This window comes from Mustela putorius, unplaced genomic scaffold (genome assembly GCF_011764305.1).
Source record: "Mustela putorius furo isolate JIRA1106 unplaced genomic scaffold, ASM1176430v1.1 tig00004007_pilon_pilon_pilon, whole genome shotgun sequence".
In the NCBI taxonomy this organism is placed as follows: Eukaryota; Metazoa; Chordata; class Mammalia; order Carnivora; family Mustelidae; genus Mustela; species Mustela putorius.
Genome location: NW_025422145.1, coordinates 9,800,337 through 9,826,849, shown reverse-complemented (window position 1 = coordinate 9,826,849; position 26,513 = coordinate 9,800,337). Strand labels below are relative to the sequence as shown.

Sequence of the window (26,513 nt, the reverse complement as noted above, 5' to 3'; positions counted from 1 at the left end):
AGGCAGAGAGGCAGTCAGAGAGAGGAGGAAGCAGGCTTCCTGCCAAGCAGAGAGCCCGATGCGGGGCTCGATCCCAGGACCCTGGGACCGTGATCCGAGCCGAAGGCAGAGGCTTTAACCCACTGAGCCACCCAGGCGCCCCAGAATTATCTTTTTTATATATAAAAGTAAAAGAAAACAATGATGACCGTGCCCCCCCCCCTTTTATTTCAGACTTCACCGTAGCCTGGGGAAACTCAGTCCAAGAAACTGTGTGTAGATCCCACTCTTGTGAGGGACTCTCAGCAGAGACGTGGTGCCCCTGCCGGAGACCCGGGTCTCCCCAAACCCCACTCACTCTGACATCGTACAACAGAGCTCAGGAACAACCAGATATAGGTGTCAATCTTGTTGAAAGGTTCCAAAAGGAGGGTGCTAGTTTCAAATGTTTTGTGTGAAATGGAGTTCAATTTGAGTGGCAATTTTTTTTTTCCCTCTCAGAAGCCATTTTGTCTCTTCTTGCTTCCTCCCTTGTATTTCAGCATTTGTCATTTCAATTACAGTACTGCAGCCTATTTTTACACTTCGAGTGCAATTTCCAGAAACACTAGGGAAAGAGCAGTAAAGATATTAGGAGGTGGTAGTTAAGACCGAGCACGGCTCCAAGAGGGTGGAACAAATTTAGGACATTTTTTATTTTAATCATCTATAAAGAAAATAATTCCATAGACTCATCTATGGCGAAGTCCCGCTTAGAGCACAGGGCCTCCTGACACTGAATAAAGTCATATTCTCCAGCACCGTGTCCTAACGGTTATGTTATACAAGTTAAATAACTTATGATTCCCATTTGCTTCTTTGAGAGTGGAGGGTGAGAAACAAATATCTCCCCCTCCCAGGGTCCCCCCTGAAATGAAAGATGCATCCCTGGGTCTCCTCCCAAGAAAAAAGTGCAGTCCAATATAGTGAGCCAATTGGTGGAAGTTTATTCATTCAACAAGTACTTATTGAGTACCTGCTTTGCGTTATGCTCCGGATGGTGAAAGTGCAGATGGCACTCTTCCGTAAGGAGCTTACTGTCTATTCCCCCTGCAGAGTCAGTTTAGCTCTCTTTGTAACTGAATTAATCCCGGCTCTATTTTTTTTTTTTTTAATTCATTTATCTCTCAGAGAGAGAGCACAAGCAGGCAGAGTGGCAGGCAGAGGCAAAGGGAGAAGCAGGCTCCCTGCCGAGCAAGGAGCCCCATGTGGGATTAGATCCCAGGATGCTGGGATCATAACCTGAGCCAAGAAGGCAGCTGCTTAACTGACTGAGTCCCCCAGGCATCCCCTGGCTCTATTATTAATCACGGGTGCCTGGGTGGCTCAGTAGGTTAAATCCTCTATTATTAATTGAAACGCCACTTGCACTGAGTTTTAAATGAAGGCAGGTGCATTTCTTAGGTCTTAGATCAAAAAGAACAGGAGATCACTGGAATCCAGTAATGGCCTATTGCTCTGCACCTCTCATGTGTCACTGTGTTGGCTTCACTCCCTTCTGCTGAAGATGGGTTTTCTGTACCAGGCATGTGGCAGAACATCGGCAGCTCTGGGATTTTATTCTCAGTTTCCTCGTGAATCCAACTGGTCGTTCATCTAGATTCCATGAGGTTCTTCCCCTTCCTAGCAGAGGACTGATTTTGCTCATGGATTCACATGGAGATTATGTGAATAATAATCTTACGTACCTCTTATGTGATAATAATCATAAGTACCTCTCTCCATCAAGTTCATGCGAAGGTGGAGAATCCGACCACAACCCTGTTTGCAGTTGGAGAGGGACAGGCACTTAATCGCTCTAAGCCAGTTACAAGGACCCTCCCAGCTCTACCCTGGCGGACATTTCATTCTGCACACCAGTTTTCTGGCTGTCATTGGGTGATGACCCAGCTGGCTGGTAGCTGGACATTTGACCGAAAAGGACCCAATGAGATTGAAAGCAAGTATGTTTAATCTTAGCTCTAGAGTTGTGCCAGTGTGCAATACTTCATTCCTTTAGGGTTTAAGCTAGTTCTAGTGTGAGTTTTGGCTATTTGCAACCAAAAGCATTCTTAACTGATCAGCATTTCAAGACAACAGAACACATAGGGGTTTTCTTGGCTGACTCCACTTAGGAAAATCCTGAGGGAAAACATGGGTTGTTCTTATATCCTCTGCAAGGAAAGAAGACCATTATATTTTCTCGGTTTGAGTCATACACACCCACCTCTGTATCTATGATTTGTCGCTTCCACTGAAAACCCGTGCATGCAGTGAATCTTGGCGCGAGACTGAACAACCCAGTTGAAGGGAGAGAACTTGAGAGAGGGCAAGCATACACTTCGAATTTCTACTTGTTTATAGCCTATTGGTGCATAATTTCACATTATAAAATCCATTCATTATAATTACGCAATTCAGTTTTAAGCAAACTTACAGGTTCACAAGCATCTTCACAGTCCTGACGTAGAGGCGTTCCATCGCCCAGTGAGTTTTATCTGTGCCTGTCTGTCAGGCTTTAATTTAGCTGAGCTGAATGTTTTTAAGGTTCATCTGTGTTGGTATATGTATCAATAGTTTCTTTCCATTGTTGAGTAGTAATCCGTTGTGTGGCTCTACCACAATTTGTTTATCTGTTCACCACTTCATGGGTATATGGACTGTTCTCAGATGTAGGCTATTATGTATAAGTGTCACCATGAACATTGGTTTCTGTTATGCCCAAGGTTTCGCGTCCGAGAGACCACCAAGGAGCCAAGCACCAATGCAATCACAGGAGGGTTCATTTGACAAGCTTAAGCTTGGGCCCAAGTATAACTGACACAGCGGAGTAGGGACTTGGACCCCGAGCTTAGTTAAGGCAGGGGTATTTATGAGTTCCTGTTACTAAAGCAGGGTGGGGGGTCTCTGGAGCCAAAGCAGGGTGGGGGGTCTTTGGAACTAAAGCAGAGTGGGGCTTCTTATTATTAAAGCAGGGTGGGGTCCTTAGAACTAAAGTAGGGTGGGGCTTCCTGGAACTAAAGTAGGGTGGGCTTGCTAAAGTGGGGTGGGGCTTCCTGAAACTAAAGTAAAGTAGGGGAAAGCTCAGCCCTTGGGCACAGGGGTCTGAGATGGCTGTACTTATGCTAAAGCTAAACCTGAGGTGGGATGGGCTTAATTTTTCTCAGCCTCCACAGTTTCCATGTTTTTGTGTGGACATACGCTTTCGCTTCTCTTGAGTGGATACTTAGGAGTGGGATTGCTGGGTCGTATGATTAGTTTAAGTTCAACTTGTAGTGCTAAACCGTTTTCAAAGTGGCTCCGCCATTTTATATTGCTACCCGCAAGAGACAAGGGTCCTAGTGGGGCCACATCCTTGTCAGCTGTTGGGATTAGCTGTCTTGTGATTTATACCCATTCTAGTGAATATATAGTGGTATCTTACTGTGGCTTTACCTTGCGTTTGCCTAATATTTCATGAGTATCTTTTCATGTTCCTTACTGTTTCATGAAATAATCTTGTTCCCTTGTGAAAAGGAACTTAATGAATCTTGAGGAGTCTTACATCCCAGATCAACAGTTCTTTTCCTCTTGTAAATAAGGCAGCCAAGAACTGGGTTGAGCCGCTGAACTGGGGGAAATAATTTCCTCTCTTTTATGCAGAAATGTAGGACTGGGAACTGAACCTTTCCCTGCCCTGTTGCATTCATAGCTCAGGGCTGCCTGTGGCAACAGGGGATAGGTGGGGGGCACTGACCTCATATGCAAATGATCCTATTTGCAGACAAGGCGGACTTTGTTCAAGAACTGCCTCAGAGAAGGTAGGATCAGTGCTCATGACCCCACCCTTTTGCTTGCTGCTGATCAGTGCTCATGACCCCACCCTTTTGCTTGCTGCTGTGCCGTTTGAATGCAACACATGACCCTATTAGAACAAGCTTTCTCAGGTTGCCTCTTCCAGCCACACAGTAGTTGGTGCTATTTCTTTTTATCTTTTGATAACATGACTTGCTCCCTATCAGGGGAAAGCACGTCCCTGCACATGTTTCTCAGCTGGGTTGCAGTAATCTGTGCTTTCTAGGAAAAGGTCACTTCTTAGAGGGCTGAAAAGACTCCAGGTTCATACATGGCTCCCCTGAGCATGTGTGAGCCCAAGATACCAATTCCTCTGTTGTATAGGTTTGCAAACCTTGAATACTCTGAAAACAAAAGACTAAGTACCTGGGAAGTGAGTACGGAGTAGGGAGCTCATTTTGATACTCAGCAGAGGTGAACCCGTGTCAGCAGAGGTTCCCACAGACAGACCGCTGGTGTGGTTTAAAGCATGGGCTTTAAATCAGATTTCTTCAGTTGTAATCCTGGCACTCCATGCTGTGTGTATGTGATTCTGGGGCAAGCTGCTTAACGTGGTAAGCTTCGGTTAACTCAGCTGTAAAATGGGACTAATAATAATAATACTTGGCTCTTAAAATCATTGATGGGACTAAATGAGATAATACATGTAAAGTGCTTTGCATCATTCTGAACTTCTTTAGCTGTTATAATTTTTGTGTTATACTTGATTTTCTATTATTAGAAATTGGAAGAAAGCCTGATATACAGTGTGCACTGGGTCACTATTAATTAACCACATGCAGTTGAAATGGTCATTCATTCTCCCGTTCATGCATTAATTCCTTCAGTACTGCTCTGATGAGTTCTTTCTGTCTATTCGTTGATATAGTAGGTTTTTATGTGGTGCCTACTGTGTGTCAGATGGTGTTCTGGGTTAGGAAACTACAAATCCAGCCCTCCACCTGTTTCAGTAAATAAAGTTTTTATCGGAGCACCGTCACGCCTACTCATCTGCATGGGGCCTATGGCTGTAAATAGCTATGACAGAGATTGTATGACTCACAAATTCTGAAATATTTACTATTTGGCCCATTAAGGGAAAGTTTTCCAACTCTTGTATCGGATACTGCGACTAAAATAGAGAACATAATAAGGTGATCTTCTTGTTCACATCATAGGATGAGACAGACAATAAACAGAAAATAAATTTATATTTACATATTTACATACGACTATAAACATAAAATATCTTTGGTGGTACGTGCAATGCCAAAAAAATAAAAAATAAAAAGAAAGAAAAGAAAATTAAAAAGAAAGTATAAGAGAATAGAGGAGAAGAATGCCTGGGCGGCTCAGTCGGTTAAGCACCTGCCGTCAGCTCAGGTCTTGATCTCAGGGTCCTGGGATGGAGTCCTGCCTTGGGCTCTCTGCTCAGTGGGGAGCCTGCTTCTCTCTCTGCCGCTGCTCCCCCTACTTGTACGTTCACTCTCTCTATCTCTCTCTGACAAATAAAATCTTAAAAAAGTGATGGAGAGAATAGAGAACAGCCTTGGACAAGGATAGGAGGAATTACCTTAAAAAAGGAAAAAAAAAAGTTTTCTATTTCCATTTTTAGTTTCAAATTTAAAGTTCAAATTTTCTCGTTTGTCATTTATTGACAAGGTGATTTATTGAGAGCAAAACAAACACTCGCTGCTCATGAAGTCTCTCTGGGCACATTCAGAAACCACCCCAGGCTGCCAGTAAATCCAGATGTGTCCTACCATAAAAAGCTTGTTTGGAGAGCCCTCATCTACAGTGTGATGAAACCAGCAATGGTCACAGGGCTCTTTGCTGATTGGCATATAGTTCCGCCCATAAGTCTCCCCACATGGAGAATGGTGAGGATATCACTTCTTCCAATGACAGAGGAATGACATTCTCACCATCTTCCAGGCTGCTCACCTCCAAATAGACTAAATTTAAAAAGTATCTGTTCTACAAACAAAGAAGAAACCCTCAGGGCCTCGAGAGCTGATGAGAAGAGGACTAAGAATTCGGTCGGGGATGCTACGGAAACTTTTCTGCCCTGTCTCTTTTTCAGTAGCGTTTTCACAGTGGTCACCTTCCGTACAACAGGTAGCTTGCTCTCACAGCTGCTACGCAAGCAAGTTGCATTATTAACGAGATGGTAGCAGGAAGCAGGGTGCTTCCACAGAATTCTAGTGTGGGGGTCAGGAAACCTTTTCTGTAAAGAGCCAGACTGTAAATATTTTAGACTTTGCAGGTCTTAATAGTCTGCACTGAAACTACTCATCTCATCTTTTGTAGCTCAAAGCAGCCTTGGCCAATACATAAAAGGATGAGCATGGCTGTGTTCCAATAAAACTTTATTTACAAAAGCAGAGAGGATTTGGCCTCAGAGCCATGGTTTGCCAGCCTACGGTTCTAGGGTACTTTATCCTCCTCAGGTGTGTTCACAAGATTAACGGGGAGCATGTGCTCACACAGGCGCTTTGTCTCCTCCCTTCTGACCTATTGACTGTGACCTCTAGGAGGAAAGGCCAGCCATGTGCACTTGTGCCGAAGCTGTCACAGATAGTCGGTGTATCCCATATCCCAGATTATGCTGCGGTTACCAACAACCCCCAGATTCTCGGTGGCAGTAAAGCAGAAGTTTGTTCCTTGCTCATGTAAAGTCTCCTGTGGGTCTTGATGACGCTCCTGGACAGCTGGTGGCCTGGCAAATCAATCTGATGGAACAATCATCAACCTGGAACTGTACTTACTTTATTTTATTTTATTTTTAGGATTTATTTGTTTTAGAGAGAGAAAGAGGGAGAGAGAGCATGAACAGGAGGGGCAGAGGGAGGAGAGGGAATCCCAAGCAGACTCTGCACTGAGTGTGGAACTCAAAGCAGGGCTCCAATCCCATGACCCCAAGACCACAGCCCGAGCTGAAACCGAGAGTCAGAGGCCCGATCAACTGTACCACCTAGGCACCCCTGTAGCTCACTGTGAGAACACACAGCCTTCAAGGTTGCTGTGGCTGAGAAAGACCAAGAGTGGGGTCTTACAAGGGCAGTTATGTGGCTAAGTGACTAACAGTTTGGCTATACAGCTAATCACATGGTCCTAACCAGCTGCAAGGAGACGGAAAATGTAACCTTCCCGTGTGTGCAGAAGGAAAGAGGAACTGGATATGGGTAAGCACGAAAAGTTTTTGTTGTTGTTGTTGTTGTTTGATCAATGAGATGATTGAATAATTGATTGACAGTCACTACTAAGCAATCCAATGTGCCTACCAGTGAACGACCTGACTGTGCTGTGTTCATGGGGACATGACATGTTGTTCACATCACCAGAATTTAGCCAGTTGTACATTGAGGGGAATCTAAAAGGAAAACGCTCTAGACTTGGGGTCAGACACTTCTTACCATGTTGTATTCTTGTATTTGATATTGAAAGCCATCGTCGGTGTTGTTAATTCCATGCTTGAACTTGGAATGGGTCTCCATCCTCTGAAAATCAGTCACATTCATGCTGACCAAATGTCTTTTGACATTGGGTTTCAACCGTTCTTCTAGAAGTCATGTCTAATGAACACTCCTCTTCACTTTGTATACTGACCCGGTTTGGTTGACTTTACTAATGTGGTTAACAAGACCATAAATAATAATCCAGTCTCCTTTGTTTATGGTTAACAATCCTGCCCCATTATAATTTTCTGTGGCAGCCCATATGGTGGCCCATAAACCAGCTAATAAAGCTGCCACATGGAGGACAGGTCTGCTTTTATTTTTATGGCTGTTTCTTTAATCCGATACATAATTAATGTGCAAGGTTCAACTTTTCTTGGTCAGATCCCAGTTTGTTTGATGCATTCAGAAGGTGTTAATGTTCCTGATGCATTTGTGGGTAGGAGAGTAAGATAAAACTATGCAGCTCGTTCTATGGAAAGATGCTCAACCAGGAATTTTTTGAAAGGAAGACGCTTAAATTACCTTTGCTTTCAGAGTTCATTTCCATTGAAAATGTAAAGTAATTCTAGGTTCAGACTTTCTCAAATGAACCCCTCCCTTATTTAAGAGAACACAGTTCTAAAAATCTTCTCCTTGGAGAATAATTTTCTCTGTCTTCCATCTCCCTCAATGATTTGTTCGGTCTCCACAATTTGTCTGGCTTCCTCTTGAACTGATTTACGATTCACCAAAATCTGTGGGAGAATTTGCCAAGCTGCAGACTAATTAATTATGTTTGCTGTTGGACCTATCTATTAGGTGCTGGCATTTCCTCTTTGTCAGGCATTTTAAATTTAATGTGCACACATGTTTTGCTTTTGTTTTTCCTAAGTACCAAGCTGACCACACAGGGCTGGCGATTCCAACAACAGCAACACAGTTCCAAGGAGGTGCACTGCCCTTCCTTTGTATACAGGAGCTGGGGGAAAATCTCACCATTTTTTCAGAAATGTGGCACTGGGGTCCATTCCTCTTAGAGAGAAAGTTCTGTGTTTTGTCCACAATAGCCCCAGTCTTCACAGTGAAAATGGTGCTCTTCAAATTCTGCTTTATAGCGCTATTATTATAACAAATAATAAAGCAGATAATATCCAAACAGCCGTCACAGTTGTTCATAAAGACTTACTGTATACCAGTCCTTTAATGCAGTTTACATGTATTAATTATGTAAATTATTCTGTAATTCCGTAAGATGGGAGGATACTGGTTTTTTGTCTCCCCCCATGCCCCCCCCCCATAGAAAACAGGCTCAGGTTGGCGAGTAAGTACTTGTTACCACATAGCCAGAAAAGGGCAGTTTCTGGAAGCCCGTTTCCCCATGACAGGATATACTTCACAGCAGGGGCAGGGCAGGGCAAGTGCCTCCATTCTGAAGGCATGTTTTCAGAAAGCCCAGACAGAAACATGGTTATGCACTCATATCGATTTATCTGGTAGGGCCCTTTGATTTTATTGGATAGTACTTTACAGGCGACTAGATGAGTTGCCACTAAGTATAGTGACACCGTTTCTTCCCTTTTCTGTAAAAGGTAAGATGGTTCCCTGTGGTGTTAGAAAGGATTGCAGGAGATTTGCTTGGGGAAAATTATCTCTCCTGCTCCTCAGGTCCATTTCTACTGTGAGTTATTATGATAAAAAAGAAAAAAAATAGAAAAAGAAATGCCAGAACACTTGCTTCAAGGTGACAATATTTAGGCGCGATATTACGACAGGGGGAGTTTATTTTCAGCATCCTGGTGAAAGAGAAGCATGTGTCAGGTTGAGGATTTGATGCTTCAAGCTCACAGCAACGCCATAAAGCGTTGGTTGGCCAACTTTTTCCTCAAAGGCCAAGACAGTAAATATTTTAGGCTTGTGGACCATACAGTCTCATCACAAGGACTCCATCCACTCTGCAGGTGTAAAGGAAAAGCAGGCCGAGGCAGCGTGTAAACAAGTGAGCGTGGCAGTGTTACAATAAACCTTTATTTTCAACAAGAGGCAGCAAAAGACAGATTTGATCCCAGGCCACAGTTTACTGGCCCTGTGATTCAAGGGAATAGCCAGGAGTCTTAGCAACCCCTTAGAAACCCCTATAGGGTTTCTATCCTGGCCTCCCATTTGTCAGCTCAATGGCCCTGGAAAAGTCACTGACCTCTCTGAGCCCCACTCTCCCCAGCTGCGAACCAGTGAAATGGCTACTCCCCCATCAGCTAGGGCACCAGGACTGAATGAATGAAGCCCCAGGCTTAATACCCCCCTTTCTCTTTCAGACCCTTTTCTCCGCTCCCTCCTCCGATCTTCAGCTCTTCAGTTCATAAGTGATCACAGTGAGTTGTGGTTGCCTGAGAATTTCAGAGTGCTTTTATTTTGGAAGCTGCCAGTGTTCGAGAAGCACCCCCAGAGGAGATCTTTCTGAATAATTGTATGCAAAGTGATTTTGAAAGAGTCCATAGGAAATGAAAGAACTTAGCCATCAGGGTAAGGAGAGCAAAAGGGTTAATTCCTCTGGAGCAGGACTAGGGAATGAAGACTGTGCCACCTTTCTCTGCAGGCCAACACCCATGGCACAGCCACTGGGTGATCACAATTGTCTTTGCTGATGAGCCAGATAAGGCTTCGGAAGTGTGTCACGGAAATTCGGTTAGTCAATGTCAGCGGTTTGTAGCTGCCTCATAAGATGAACCTTATTGAGGTATCTTTGACCTAGATAATTAGCTCTGGGGGTCGGAGAGTTTGAAACTTTTCTGAATGGTTAGCTACTTGAAACTGTTGAAGAGTTGCCATTTTTTCCTTGCTTTGTAAACAGTGATGCTCTTCTGTAGGGAACCTGGCTTGAATTCTGCAGCCACAAATACAAATGAAAAGTGAAAAGTATCTTCCTTGCCCCCTCAAGCCTGAATTTTTCATGGAATGATCTCATGCTCAAATTTGCCTGACCTCCCTCTTTTTCTTGGTTCTGGAAGGCTGAGCAGAAGCTGGATATCTATTCTCCCTCCTTGATCTGAACATTTTTGCCCTTTTCTGGATATTCTGTTGTGAGCTAGTGCTCTACAAATTTGGGGATAAGAGGTAATTCTAATTCTTCTGGGTGAAGAAAAAACAACAACAACAACAACAACAAAAACCAACCTAGAAACTCCCTTCAGACTCACTTAAGTAAAAAGGGAGAATTTGGGTGCCCGGGTGGCTCAGTGGGTTACAGCCTCTGCCTTCGGCTCAGATCATGATCTCAGGGTCCTGGGATCGAGCCCCACATCGGGCTCTCTGCTCAGCAGGGAGCCTGCTTCCCCCTCTCTCTCTCTGCCTGCCTCTCTGCCTACTTGTGATCTCTGTCTGTCAAATAAATAAATAAAATCTTTAAAAAAAAATTTTTAAAAAAGGGAGATTTTAGTTTCAAAACAGTCCACAGATGCCAAAAGGAGGAAGAGTAGCGTGATACAATGGAATGAAACAAGGACCAGGAAAGACATCAGTCCTCAACCCTCAAAACAATGCACCCTTATCTTTGTGGCTCATGGCCAACCAACCAGATTTGCTCTTCTCTCCCCCTTGCCCATTGTCCCAAATCCTTCTGGGATGCTTCCTGCAGATCCTTGCATTATTGGTTCCTTTCTGTTAATTGCATTTAAGTTCATGTTACCTCTTCCAAAGGTCTTTCCTGGCCATATCAGTCACATACTGTGGTCATAAATCATCTTACTTTCTTCGTTGACTCAGGTACTGTATGCCTCTCTGGCTAGAACCTACGTTTCTGAGAGCAAAAACTTATTCTAAACAATGCTTTATACATACTAGACACATAGCAATGGTTTTGAATATATAAACGTATAAATAAGAGCTATGGCATCCTTAATTCTAAATTCTCTAGGTGAAAGAATTAAGTTGATCCAGCTAGGGTTGGTATGCAAGACTGGTCCTCTTAATTGAAGTACCATGGGTTGAATTACACAAAACAACTATTTCTTACGGGTGTCTCTGAGAGAAGATTGACTTGATTTGGGGAAGCCATGATGAAGGAGTTGTATCCCCAAATAACTACAAACGTATTGTGTTTGTGAGTTTAAAAAAGGTTCATGAAGGTAGGGGTTGAGCTGATATTGGCAGAAAAAAATCACAGGCGTAATTTTTCTACTTGAAATTTCATGCTATCAACTGAGGCCCACTGAGCAACATGGAAGTATCCTACCCCAAAGACCTTTTAAATAAACGATTTTATTGATTCATCTATTTGAAAGAGAGCCAGAACACGAGCTAGGGGAAGAGTAGAGAGACAGAGACAAGCGGATTCCACACTGAGCGTGGAGACCAACGCAAGGCTTGATCTCAAAACACAGAGATCACAACCTGAGCCAAAATCAAGAGTTGGACGCTCAACTGACTAAGCAACCCAGTTAGGTGTCCTTGAACCCAAAGACTTATTTATTTACACTTATTAAATAAAAACACCTTCTCAGGTCAATCCAAACTTCAACTACAATAGATGCTTTATGCTTTTTGTCCCCCTGTGCTGTATCAGTACTTCTGAATAAAATTGCGTCTGTGTGTGTGTGCGTGTGCGTGTTATATCCAAGATTCTCAGAAGCCTGCGTTGATGATCTTGTAGGGTCCTTATACAGGCAGGTGCACTCAGAATACAGGGCGACATGGTCTTCTCCAACCTGGAGTCACAGAATAGCTGATTCACACAGAAAGTAAGAAGGGGCTTAGCATTACTATCCAAATAAAATTGATAAAACATATGGAGAACTTTTCATCTTATTTAATTTCTGTTCAGCAAGGAGGTACTTAGCACTTCCTGCGGTCAGGTGTGGTTTTGGGTATGAAGGCTGTCAGGTCTCTGCCTTCATGGAACAACCATTCTATTTTGGGGCATAGTTTATAAGACATAAAGTAAACCAGTGAAGAGAAGATAAAATCTCAGGCTGTGATGGTATCATTAAGACAGTGAAATGGAATGGCTTGAACTGAAATGACTAGGGATGGCACAGATACAAGGGTTGGGGGAGAGGAAGACAGGCTCTATAATGGGAGCCCAACAGCATGAAGGCACATAGGTTGTCATTGGCAGGAAAGGGTGTGGTGAGTTTGGAGAGCAGAAGAAGGGCAGTGCGTGTCTGGAATGAACTCCAAGAACAAGGGGAAGAGAAGAGGGGAGAAGAGAAGCAGATCAAGGAAACTTCTTAAATTTTAGTCTCAGAGCAGTGGCCTGCCATTGACATGGTTTAAGAGAAGGTTTATCAACCAATTTACAATTCACAGGAATCTTGTGGAGAGTAGACTCTGGAGAGGGGAATGGTGGATGCAGGGGGATAAGCCCACAGGTTTTGGCAGAAGACCTGAGAGAGATGATGGTGATGACAATATACCCACAAAATGACTGTGTGACACAGGGCATCTGTTGATCTGTATTCTGTGAGGGTTTTTTACTTCCTCATGGTTCCCATAACCCTAATCTCATGGTCAAAAATGAACTAAATGATCTATGTGTGACTCCTCTAGTATGCCTTTATGGCAGTCCTTTCCGGGTTAGCAAACAGTGTGGTGACACACGGTATTCTAGAAGGGTCACATATGCAGGTCTTGATCACGTGGGTGCACTTAAAGAGATATGAACCCCCACAACTGTTTGGGAACGCTCGTGAAACTTTATTTTATTAAGAACTTGAATAATGTAGACCTGCAGACAGAGCTTGAACTTTTAGAGTCAGAACAACCTTGGTTTGACATTTCTGTGCATTTATAGATCAAACTCAAAACCTTAGACAAGATACTTAATTTCTAAGTATGTGTGCTTGTTTAAGGAGATACTAATTAGACGCAGTATTAATGCTTTCTCATAGTTGTTACTTAATAATAGTACAAGAAAGCTTACTTTGTGTCAAATGTATGCTTGAAACTTTATATATATATAATCTCTTTGAAGCGTTGCAGTGACCCCATGATATGCACATTAATGCCCCACAGGGCAGATAAGGAAATTAAACCTTAGATTAAGTAATAAGCAATACATTTGGAATCAGGCAGTAAGTACATAGAAGAGCATTCATAGAGTTTATCTCATTTCATCTGCCGCACAACAGGATTTCATGGAACAGTGTGTGGAAACATGGAAACGCTTGGCAGAGCTTCAGCGAGAGTGGATGCTTGATAAGTTTCATGTTCTGTATCGCTCTGCAGATTTCAAATATTTATGACCACAGAATTAGTTCTAAGGAAAGCAAATGGAAGGAGGTATTTGTGTGTAATTTTTTTTTTCTTAATGATTCCACTGTACCCTTGAGCATTTCCACTTTTGTGTTTAATCACAGAATCTCAGCCATGATGTTTCTGACAGGTAATTTCCTTAATGCATCTGACAGAGATGGATTGCATGGAAGACCATTGGACCCCATGCTTTTGTCTGCAAGTGATAAGACTAGATGTAAGCTCTCCGGGTCTAGTGCCTCCGAGGCTGTTGCATCCTCATAATCCCCATGACAATTATGAATCCTCTTTGTGGACACACACATTCTTGGGCAGATGGGCTACACCATTTGCAAGAAATCCTGCCACTTTTATTACACCTTGAGAAACATCTGGGCAGATATTTGTGTGTCAGAACCATAAATCAGTTTAGTCCTCCGAGATAGGCCTAGTTACGCAGTTTATCTACAAACACACTTTTTTTTTCTTTTTCCTGCTATGACTGAAAGTTTTAGATGATGAGCACACACATGTCAAGATACTGGATTCCTTTTTAGGTTGTAAAGCCTTTCCACCGGCATGTGAAGATCTGAGCATCAGGGAGCCCCACGGGTACTCGGTAAGCCATGGCAATTGGGGTTCTATGGCATTTCATCCCCAGGTACCAACAACCCTGATCTAGTCTCAACAAAGATATGACTGCCCAGTAGAGACTCGCTTCCTGACCCTCTCTCCTCCTCCTCCTCTCAAATGGCTGCAAGGCTTTTGCTGCCATGCTTGGTGGATAGGCTTCTGTAGAGATCCAGAGAGCCGGAGGGTCAGGGTCAGGGAACTCTGATGCCCCCAGGGAACACAGATGCTATTATTTCACAGAATGTCCTTTAAGGCTATTCATGGTCCTCGCTGTTGGCAGTCATAGTCTCGGACAGCGTTGTGCGTGGCATGATGATGGCAGAGACCTAATCTTATTGCCGATCTACTCTCCCACTTGGACCCTATCGTGTGCTTTCACCCCACTGAGAAAAATATTCTGCTTCCATTTTAAAAACTATTTTTATTATGGAAAAATATTGTGTGTACAGAAAAGGAGAGAGAGTAATACAATGATCATCATATACTCAGAGTGGGATTTAATAATTGCACAAATATGCACAATACTTCAAAGAAATCTTCCAGATATCATGAAACTTACTTCCAAGTACCTAAAGAGATGTCTTAAAATTTTTATAGGGTACTGCATAAAACCACAGCATCATTAATAAATTGATCCTATCATCAAATATCATCTATATCCAAATGTATTTAGTAGTCTCAATAGGGTCTGTTAAAACTCATTGTTTTTAAAGATTCTTTATTATATATTCACTTGACAGACAGATATCACAAGAAGGCAGAGAGGCAGGCAGAGAGAGAGAGAGGAAGGGAAGCAGGCTCCCTGCCAAGCAGAGAGCCCGATGCGGGGCTGGATCCCAGGACCCTGGGATCATGACCTGAGCCGAAGGCAGAGGCTTTAACCCACTGAGCCACCCAGGTGCCCCTGTTAAAACTCATTTTTAAAAACATAGTTCTGTAGGCACTTTGAACTACTGAAATTATAGGTAGGAAGCAAGGGGGCGGGTGATATAAGATAGGACACAAGTTTGTTTGTTTGTTTTTCCTTAGAGTGCACCTGTCTTTCCTTGGTTCTTCTGAGAGACTATGAATCACTTTAAAAATGATGTGAAGTCTTAAAAAGGAACCCACGTATATTTTAGCACTATGGGAAAATCCTTTTAACATCATGGAAACAAATATGGCTCCCTATAAAAGAATATTTATCAGCATTTTTCCTAATGGTGAAAAATTGGAAATAACCTGAATTTCTGACACCCAGAATTGGCTAATTTATGGTGGTCATATTGGACAGTGTTCGCAAGGTATTGTCAAGCAAACAAAACAGATTCCGCAATATGGCATTGGCAAAATCACAGCACTTTAAGCATTAGCTCAAAGGCAGAACAGAAGTCTCAAAAAAAATATTTTTTTTTCGATGTTTCAACCATAGTTGTCTCTGGATAGTGAGATTATAGATCATTTTATTTCATTTTACCTTTTCTTTAATTTTTGCATTTTCTGGACGAAATGTGGATTATTTTGCTGATTGCATTAGAGAATGTTGACGAATCAGCCATCTCAGCTAGAAACGTACTATTATCTAACTGGAAGGGAAACCAGAGGCACAAATGTGTTGGAATAAAACATCTTCACGGCCATGTCTTCAGCATAGGTTCCTTGAAATAGACCATAGATGTCAAGCTAAAGAAGGTGACTCAAGGGCGTTAGGCTAAAATGAAGAAGCTATAGTGTGTCTTCCTGTATTTCCTTGGCTTTTTAAGTCTTGCATTAAAACACTCGGATATTGTCTGAGTGGGGTTTTGTTAAAAACTCTAAAGTTGAAATTTGCATTGCAAATAGTTTTAAAGTACCATTTGGAGGAAGCTTTTAGCTGTACGGTACAGGGGTCTGGTAGGGACCCTGACTGAAGTCATGCGGGAAGGAAATGTTTTGCTGTGTGAGTGCGCATGCACGTGTGTGTGTGTGTGTGTGTGCATGTGTGTGTGTGTATGCATGTGTAATTTTCTCCCACTCCTTTCCCTGAGTGTTCTTTTATACTCTAAGCAGATGACAGCAGATCTTGCAGCAGACTTGTCTGGTGAGTGTCAGCTCAGCCTACCACTTTCCATATTGCCATCCTGAGCCAACTTCGTCCCCGTGTCATTTGGGGTTCTGCTGCAGATCCGTCTCACGACTGCAGAAAGTTTGACCATGAGAGATGGCACAAGGCATTCTGCAAAGGAACAAAGGAATGACATTGAGTTTGCTGTTCAAGATTTCAGAGTTTGAGGAGCTTTCAAAGAAAGTTAAGGAAACAGTGTGGAGAGCGGCAGATGCCTAGGGATTGGAGGGAGTTGTCCAACATTATGGAGGCTATCCCTGTAGGGTACACCATCCAAGGAAGGTTTGGTTCATGAAGCTCTAGTCAGGGGCAGGTCAAGACTTCAGGGTCTTTGAAAGGAAGGCTGAGTGATTCCTAGTTGATGAAGTCCAAGAGGACGGCATCTCCATCGTGACTGTGCGCTAAAGACTCACAGGGATTCAGTCAATTCCCCCAACTCCAGGAACGTATTGCTCCCACTCCAAAACCTCTCCTTCCAACACACACACACAGACACACCCCCCAGAGGACATATGGCACTCTATAAGACATAATTATCTGTATCCCATTACCAATCTCCTAATTAAATCTCAGTTAAATTTCTTAATTTATAAACTAGCCTACCAGTGGGAGGAAGGTGCTGTAGGTTGTAAATCACGGAGGAGGTCTAGGTCAGCAACCTCACGACTTCCAGACCCCTGCGGGCAATCTCCTGCATAAGTTTCCCACTACATCTGGAGAGTAAAGTTTTCTTTCTTTCCACCAGTTTTCTGGAAGGACCTTTCCTAGCCCGTCTATATCCTGACCATCGGCGTGTCTGGACAGGCCCAACCCAAATGCAGAAGGAAAAAGGATCATTGTCCTAATTGAAATAGGATTGAGCAGGACATCAATGAGTGACCCAAACGTAGAATTCTCTGTTAAGTAGTAAAACAAACAAACAAAAAACCCCAAAACAAACTCAAGACTTCTTAGAAGGTCACTAAGGAATAGAATACTATTGATAAAGTAGCATGTGCTTGACACAATTAGATTTAAATAGATGTATAAATTTTTTAAAAATTTAAAATAGAAAATCCTTCCAGCCAGCGTCAGCTGCCCTCCTTTTTTGTTAAGTTTTATAAACATTGATGCCTCTCATTGTTCAATGAATTCCCAACAGAGACTTTGACTTCTCAGACAGATGCCCTTTTTTTTTTTCTTTTTCTGAATGAAACTCTGATCTCTAGATGAGGAGCTAAAAGGAGATGAGACGTGACCTATGTTAGAAGGGGAAATTGAGGAGGTTGGGCATGCAGAGTGATACAGTGGCCCAGAAGTCAGAAGCACTTGAAGTATTTCACCAACAGATCAGGAGTGTTATTCTCTGGACTTCGTGGTTCTAACTCTGTAGAGCAGGTTGCTCCCTGGGGCGGACAGATTTCTCCATATTCACTGTGTCACTCATTTGTTTTAAGAGTTGAAACAGACTTGTCCACAGACATAGTAAAACATGCTACGTGTGCTAAGCAAGGCTTGCTTATGCTTTGGAGCATGTTAACTATTCAGAGAATTATGAAGGAAGGTCTTTTTTTTTTTTTTCTTAAAAAAAAAAAAAAAAAGATGGGTATTCCCAAGCTTCTCCCCAATCTCCTCAATTAGAACCTTAAGGAAGGAGCCCAGGATGTATATTACATGCCCCCTCCTCACACTCCCATAGAATCCCGCTGTGATCAATCCGGCTTAGGGACTCCCAGGGTATGATTTGAACATTATGAAACTGATTCATAACCCAGAGGGAAATCCGTCTTCATTCCTTACCATCGTACTTACTGTTTATAGCCAGTGCTCTCTTCCTTAGGAAACCCCTTTATCCCACTCCCACTTTTTAATATGGAACTTTGCCATAAGAATGGATTTCTTGAGTCTTTTTAATATTTGACTGGAGAAGTAATTCTGGTCATGGTACATCAGAAAGCTGTTTTTTTTCCCCTCTTTCTAATAAGGACTATAATCCATGGCTGACAAAAAAAGATCTCTACAGCATTTCCTGGGTGCTTTAGAATACGCTGTGACAAATGACGTCTTGCGTTGTACGATCGTCCTCGTGGCTTGTAATACATTGTTTAATGAATTGATCACAGTGGAATGTAAAGATGAAGCAGCATTTATTTTGTATGTTATATTGCATATAATTTTTAGAGTTGACATTTATAACCATGGAGGCTGTTATTTTACATATCATCTTCAAACCATATCAGCCTTAAACACATTTAAATTTAATAAGCAAGTAGATTAGATTTGCTTTTAAGCTAGGCATATCATTACAGCGCGTGTTTCCGGCAGGAGGGCACTCTCGCGACTCAGTACTGTCTTTAGTTGTCTTAAAGAAGCCAGAATTATAAAGAAGGGGGTTAGAGCACGAGCTGAAATAATTAAGTATGAAGTCTGTAAGTATATAAGTATATAAGGATAATTAAGTATGACAGACCACCGTAAGCACAGCCCTCCAATCATTGAGGCAGAAGAGTCCGTTTGGTTTTATTAACCATCACCAGGCAACTTTGAGACTGAATGCAAGCCTTGGGAATGAAATGCAAATTCTATAATAGGAACATCATTGTGATAATAATTTATTAAATTTCCCGAGCCGTCTCCCTCTGAGGAGGGCAGCACGACGGCCCTGGTGATTAATTTTCAACATCGTTTAACATTTTATTAGAGGGAAACAGTTTGTAATCTATTGATGCCCTTTCTGTACAATTCCACGAGCTGTTTTCAAAACCAGGAGGAAGGGGTGGGGAGGGGACGGAGGAGGGTGAGCAGAAGGAACGCTGGCCAGCGCTTCTAGTTCTGACCCCAAACATCTCAGACTCTCCTGTGCTTTCCTGCCATTTTGTGGCTTGAGTATCATGGGAGCTTGTTGGTGTTTGTGGAAGGAGAAGGTTTCGTGAATCTGAAGTTAGGGGAAGTGCAGTATTCGGTATGGTGGGGGGGGTGGGGTTTCATCTAAGAGACTTGGGGATCTGAAAGTTGCTGGACTGGGGCTTCTCAGAATCCTAGCAACGCTTACCTAGAAGCTGCAGATAGAAATGCCTGCAGAGCCCTCAGATCCTCTGCATGGAGATTACTATACAAGGGACGTACTTGGTGGCAGCATTCAGTTCAACTGAATGTTTACTTGCTAGAAGGTCAACTGTGAGGAGAAAAAAGAGAAATAATAGCAAAATGCCAGGGGAGACCCTGGATGGGATCCTGGCACAGAAGTGGGAGCTTTGTGGAATAAACAAAGGGATTCTCAGTGTGATCTGCAGTGTAGTTACCAGTGTTGTCCCACTGTGAATTTCCTGACTTAGGTCACCGTGCTGTGGTAAAGTCGTGTTCATGTTAGGGGCCGCTGTGTAAGACATACACAGGAAGTCTCCTGTTATCTTTGCACTCTTTCTGTAAATCTAAAACTATTTCAAGTTAAACATATTTTTATAAATAATTAGGGTGCCTGGGTCGCTTGTTGGGTTAAGTCTTCTGAGTCTTGGTTTCAGCTCAGGTCATGATCCCGGGGTGGCAAGATCCAGCCCTGCATCGGGTTCTGCACTCAGCATGAAGTCTGCTTGAGTTTCTTCCCACCCGCCTTACTCTTCCTCCCCTTCTACTGCTCCCCTCTGCTCGCACTCTCTCTCTAAAATTAATAAATAAAATGTTAAACAATGTTTTTATAAGCAATAAAAGCGAGGTGTGGGACATGCGAAACACTGGTAGGAAGAGATTACAGAATTATAAAGAAGGGGGTTAGAGCACGAGCTGAAATAATTAAGTATGAAGTCTGTAAGTATATAAGTATATAAGTATAATTAAGTATTAAATATTAAGTATAATTAAGTATTAAAAGGGTCACCTGCTTGAGACACCCACTGGGACAACCTCACACACTCTCAGAACACCATAAATGCAGAGAGAGAGACCATGTCTTCTGTTCTTCTCTGCGTGGATAGCTTTCTCACAGTCTGGCAGTATGGGAGGTAAAATAATGCCCTCTGCCCCAGATATGTCCATACCCTAATCTCTGGAAACTGTGAGTAAGTTAGAGTACATGACAAAGGAGAATTAAGGCTACAAATAGAATTGACCTTGCTCATCAGCTGGCTTTAAGATGGGGAGATTTTCTTGGATTATCTGGATAGACTCACTATGATTCCAGAGGTCCTCATACGTGGAAGAGGGAAGTGCCCTGAAACCTAAAAACGAAACAAAACAAAATAAACTTGATGGGTAATTGCTGTCTTTAACATAGAAGTGAGCCATGCACCAAGAAGTGCAGGCAGCCCCTAGAATCCAGAAAAGGCAAGAACACACATTCTCCCCTAGAGGCTCCAGAGAGGAACACAGTGCCACCAACACCTTCATAGATGAGGAGACATTGCACAGAGAGATGTGAGCTTGCCCAGGGTTAAACAGCTGGTGTGTGACACGGCGGGGAATCACAGATACAGGGTCCATGCTCTGAGACAACAATCTGATGTATTAACACTTCACTCTGGCACTGCCAGTCTTAGCAGGAATTATGGTTGGGGGCACCTGGGTGGGTCAGTGAGTTAAAGTCTCTGCCTTTGGCTCAGGTCATGATCTCAGGGTTCTGAGATGGAGCCCCATATCGGGCTCTCTGCTCAGCAGGGATCCTGCTTCCCCCTCTCTATCTACCTGTCTCTCTGCCTACTTGTGATCTCTGTCAAATACATAAATAAAATCTTTAAAAGAAAAAAAAATTAGGGTTGTATGTTTAGTTAACTTAAAACTGGAAGAAATGTTGCCACAGGAAGGAGAGAGTGAGCAACTGACATTTTCTTGGAGCAATAACTAAAAATATGAGATATTCTGTTAGAAATTGAAAAGATAGTAGTATCTCTCTCTCTCTTTTTTTTAAAGAAAAGCATTGGCTGGAAACTGCCCTTCCCAAAGTGTGAGTCCCATCTGATTATTATCGATTTAGATGACATACAGAGATGCTATTAAATAACATTGAACCAATCATTTGGGGATGGAGTTACTCTGTTCTGAATTTTCTTTCCATTTTCCTGTTTATGTTATTGAGAAGGTCTTTGTTTGGTGCTAGGGTGTCTTCAACATCTCTCTAATACTTGATGATCCCCATTTTTAACAATAAGATGGAGGCTTCAGGCTTATGTCTGCAGGTAATGGTAGCAAGATATTAGTAACTTGTGATTGCATTGCATTTATTTTATGGTTACTCTCTATTTGGAATAAGTGACATTATTTTTTTTCTTTTCCATTTGTAGTATTGATGTAAAGTTGCCTTGTAAAAATAATGTGTTTCAGTGGAAGCAAGGTACATCCGTGTAAAGTTACGTTAAGCTGATGGTTTATCATTATGACACATGATGGCCATTTAGTGACAGTGGCAGAAGGATGGCTAAGCTTTGGGAACATCTGATTCTTCAGGGCTGAAGGTTTTGAAGAGTTGGGTCTAATTTCTAAAAAGCTGTTCATCATTAAGTTACAAGGCCCGTAGCTATCTCTGAATCAGTTTTGTTTTCCACCTCGTCACCAGAAATAAATAATTTCATTGACGTTTGAAAGTGGAGATTTCAAAGACAAATGAGTAACATCTTTTCAGTATTGAAATTTGACAGGTATTAACTAAGTCCATTGGTTCTTAATCTGCTTTTTATTATTATGCTAATGCTATCAATAAAATATCTAACACCCCTACTTTATGACCTTTATTAAAAACCCCATACTATCTGTTGACCTCACTTTGTTTCCTGCCTTGAGCCAAGTCTGCTGTTGGACTAGCCGTGTCAGGGGCTGTGCCCGTGCTCTGCTACTGGTCCAGATTTCCCAGGAGAGCCTTATATCACGTGATAGGAAAGGATGACCCTTTCTGAGCCTCATCCTCTTACACTGCTTCTTATCTCACAGGCTCGCAGGGTAGGGCTTGTGAGAATGTTGGTTGTGCTGTCAACCCTAACCAGTTCTACCAAGCAACTCATGTGCAAACCTTTGGTCCACCGTATAAATTACAGGTCAGAAAAGATGAGCATCGCTGCATGGGGTGGGGGGCAGGCACCTGGCATCTGGTACCACATCTGGCATCCGCATCCGATAGGGTAGAAGAAGGCAGGACTCAATAGCACAAGTCTGGAAGGGTTAATGGGTAGCAGAGATGCTCACAGGGTAAAGAGAGGTGCTTGGCTTCTCTCTCTTATAAATGGATTACCGAGTGTAGCTTCGAACATGTGACATGCTTTCCCTTTCGTTCTTGGCTGCGTTGCGGTTTGCAGCAGGATCTGAGGACTTTCCTGGGCTCTGAGCATCAGAAGAACGTGACCATCATCTTGCTCAGCCTGTCAGAGGGAGTTCTGAAGCTTCGCTGATGACCGCTTTGTTTTGTTTCGGGCCTCACCCCCCCCACCCCTTCTTTCTTCTTCCTCCTCCTCCTCCTCTTCTTCCGTCCAGCGGAAACAAAAGCACAGGCTTGGTTCAGCAACATTGAATCTAAAAAGTGTGTCCTGCAGTCAGAGTGGCGACAGTAATAGCAGTGGCTCCTCTGGCTCAGTACTGAGCATGAGTGATGGGTGGTCCGTGTGCCGCGCGTGGTGCTGGCCACACTGCGGTCACGCTCCCCTTCCGTCCCACAGAGCGCTCAGCGATCAGCTCTCCAGCTTGCCCTCTTCCCCTCTCCTCCCTTCCTAGCCCCTTTGCCCACCTTGCTCTGCAGTGCACACTCAGCACTTTCTTGTTCAGACCCTTGCCAGCCTTGAGAGGGCAGGAGACCAAAGGCTCACTCATTCCACAAACATTTATTTATTTATTTTAAGATTTTATTTATTTATTTGACAGATCACAAGTAGGCAGAGAGGCAGGCGGGGGTGAGGGGAGTAGGTTCCCCGCTGAGCAGAGAGCCCGATGCAGAGGCTCGATCCCAGGACCCCGGGATCATGACCTGAGCTGAAGGCAGAGGCTTTAACCCACTAGAGCCACCCAGGCGCCCCTCCACAAACATTTATTAAGTCCCTGGGGTGTACAAGGTAGTGCTCTCACTTCACCCTGACAACAACCCTGAGAAGGAAATATTTTTATCTCCATTTTTAAGGGAGGAAGCCAGTATCCCTCCCTTCCAAGAAGCCTTGGGTAGGACGAGGAGACAGGTATGTGCAACAGCAAGTAAACCTGAGTGATGACACGGGAGCAGGAGTTACGCTGGAGAAGGGGGTATCGGAAGGTTGGAGGAGACAGGTGGTTCCTGGACAGGGTTTTGAGGGTCGGTGGGCATTTTCAGACAGACGATTTATGGAAGGATGTTTCAGGCAAGGAGGAGAGCATTTGCAAAGGGAAAGGGAAGTGGAATTCTGAGCAAAGATAAATACATACGACTAAATATACTTAGTCATACATCATCTGTGTTTGCAAGTCCGAGTAATTTTAAGAAGGACTTAGGGGGGCCCTGGTGGCTCAGTGGGTTAAGGGTCTGGGTCTTGATTTCAGCTCAGGTCATGATCTCAGGGTTATGAGATCGAGCCCTGTATCATCCTCTACACTGGGCGTAGTAGCCTGCTTAGGCTTCTCTCTCTCCCTCTACTTCTGTCCCTCCTGCCCATGCATGCTCTATCTCTAAAAAGAAAAGACAGAGGGAAGGAAGTGAAGTAATGAGGGCAGGAGAAAGAAAGGATTTGAAAAACTCCATTTCAAAGGTGCACATCACAGCCAGACTGAGTGGCCAGGCTGTTTCTCCCCGTCTCCTAACCCCTGGCCACGTGCATTGTTCCTTCTCCCTCCAGCTTCCCTTCAGGAGGCCTTTCCCCCGCATCCCTGCCTTCTCCAGGCTGTTGGAACTAAGTACCGTGGTGGTTCCCCTTTAAGCCTCTCCCGCAACTGTTCTCCTCTTGGACAGAGAAAAGGAATAAGGAAAAATACGGCTCTGAGCATCTCATGCTTCCTGTTGTGTTGGAAGCAGGGAGAGGTGAGCTTGCTGCTGATTTTAACACCTGCTTCTGGGAATTCCAGAGCTACTTTCTGTTTCTGGAGTCATCTTTTCCTGAGTACAAAGTTAAAAATAGCATCGATAGGAGAGAGAGCTAAAACCTGTGAACAAAAAGTACTATCCCTGTGTAGAAGATAGTTGGCAGGTCCTCAAAAAAAAAAAAGTGAAACACAGAGTTACCCTCTGGCTCAGCACCCACACTCCCAGGCAGATGCCTGAGAGGACTGCGACCAGGTCCTCAAAAATTTGTACATGTAGGTTCATACATTGTTCGCCACTGACAAAAGTTGGAAATAACCCTAATAACCCTCCATGAGAGAATGGATAAACAAAATGTGGTATGTCCATGCAAAGGAATAGTATTCAGTTATACAAAGTAACGAAGGACTGATACATTCTATAACCATCATGCTCAGCCGCAGACAGTCACACACTGGACTGTATTCGTATGAAAGTTCTAGAACTTAAAAGCCATGGATGGAGACAGAAAGCACAGTGGTAGTACTTAGGGCAGGGGGGATAGGAAGAGACTCTTTAATCGACATGGGTTTTTCTTTGGGGATGATGAAAATATTTTGAAACTACATACAGGTGGTGGTTGTGACATGATGGGATGTGCTAAACACCACGAGATCACACCGTATACAATGGTGAATTTCACATCATGTGAATATCACCTCCCTTTAAAAAAATAAATAAATAAAAGAACCAGAACAGGTAAAACTCAGCACAGGTTCCAAAGAAATGAGTTTTCTGTGTTGCACACAGTTTGCACAGTACAGACCGTGCTTGAGAGAAACCCCCAGAAGTTGATCCTTGGAGAAGCTAAGTCTGTCTGGAGAGTGGCGAAGGAGGCAGCTCCGAGAACTGGGGCTCATTTCCAGTTCCAAGAGGCCAGTGAAGTATGACCACCAACATCACATGGCCATCCTCCTCCCCAGGGAAGTTGCAGCCTGGGAAGGTGACAGCTCATAATGTCAGAAACTGATGATGAGAAAATTGGAAATGGATGGAGTTTTATGGCAATGCATTTTTAACTCCACTTCAGCGTAGAGGGGACATTTTAAGGAGCTAAGAGCTTAAACCAGACAAGATTTCCTCCAGTGTGATAATAAATACACCAAAGTGCCCTTTTATGTTTAATAATTCAGGATCCACTGAGTGTTTAAAGGGTTTCCTGTTTTATCATTTGAAAAATCGAATGGTAATCGGTTAAAAAGTAATAGATGAGAAATGTTTTTGAGATGGGCCCTGAATCACGCACTTTAAAATGTCTTTGGAAATGGATGTGTGCGTGTTCTAGGTAGCAGGCGCCTGAAGGTCTGGAAGCTGCGGCACAACCACACGCTCGTCATGCCTTTGTGGGCTTGTCTGTGGAGGGATGGAAGTCACGTCCACGCGTGGCATCGGCCAGTAGTCTGAGTGGCATTGGAACAAAATTAGACTGAAAGAACATTGTGGGGCCACTTTTGCAATTGGCCATCCCTCAATCTGCTCCGGATGTAGACGGCAACAATCACAGAGCCGGATTCCTGGAAAATTCCAGAGAAAAACCTAAAAGCCAGGCCGTGGCAACATTTTATTGCTGGGGACATGAACACGTGGTGTCGATGAGAACCGGTTTGCCTCATTCCGGTCCACAGGTTGGCTCACGTGGATTGTAATGTTAGATTCTAGGCGGTGGTGATTTTTGCAAAGGAAACCCCACTCTTCTTGCAGATGATACGTACCATCCTAGGACTCTCCGATGTAAGACAGGTGGATTTTCCCAGGGAAGGGAATGGGGAAGGGGATGGGCCTCTGGCAACACTTAATTAGGCTGTCTTAGGACAGAATCTGAAAGGTAGAAAGGATCCAAGTGTGCTCTTAAACGTCATGTTGGAAAATATAAGCTACCACTATGCTTCATTTTTAATCAGGTATGTATCACACCTGTGTTTATGAGGAGCCCGTCAGATACTGGAACAGGGGCTGGGGATACTGCCTTATGCCTCACGGACAAGATCCCTGCTTGCGTGGGGCTCATAATATCTGGTAGAGGAAAAACACTCAAGAAGGAATTGTGACAGAAACTGCCAGCTGCCTTTCCCCTAGCCACTTATCCCTCTTTCTTAGTAATTGACCCGTTGGTAATGGGCCCTTTAGTCATAGCCAAGATGCCCAAATTAAAGGAAAATAATACTGTGTTCTCCAGCTTTCCTAGCAGACAGGGATCACCATCAAGATGGCAATGGAAATTATTAGGTGTGGTTTCTGGGAAAACCCTTTAATAGGGGCTGACTCACAGCACCAGCAGCATCCATGCATTCTCTCCCTTTCTCTCTCCCGCTGTATTAAACCATGTGATGTAGAGGCTACTTTGAGG

At 43.4% G+C, this 26,513-nt stretch overlaps 1 protein-coding gene across 3 annotated transcripts in view; it reads left to right on the top strand.

Annotated features, from left to right (window-relative positions):
- RBFOX1 (RNA binding fox-1 homolog 1) overlaps positions 1-26,513 on the top strand; it is a 1,454,978-nt gene that overhangs the window by 985,208 nt on the left and 443,257 nt on the right. The gene's annotated exons all lie outside the window — the stretch shown is intronic.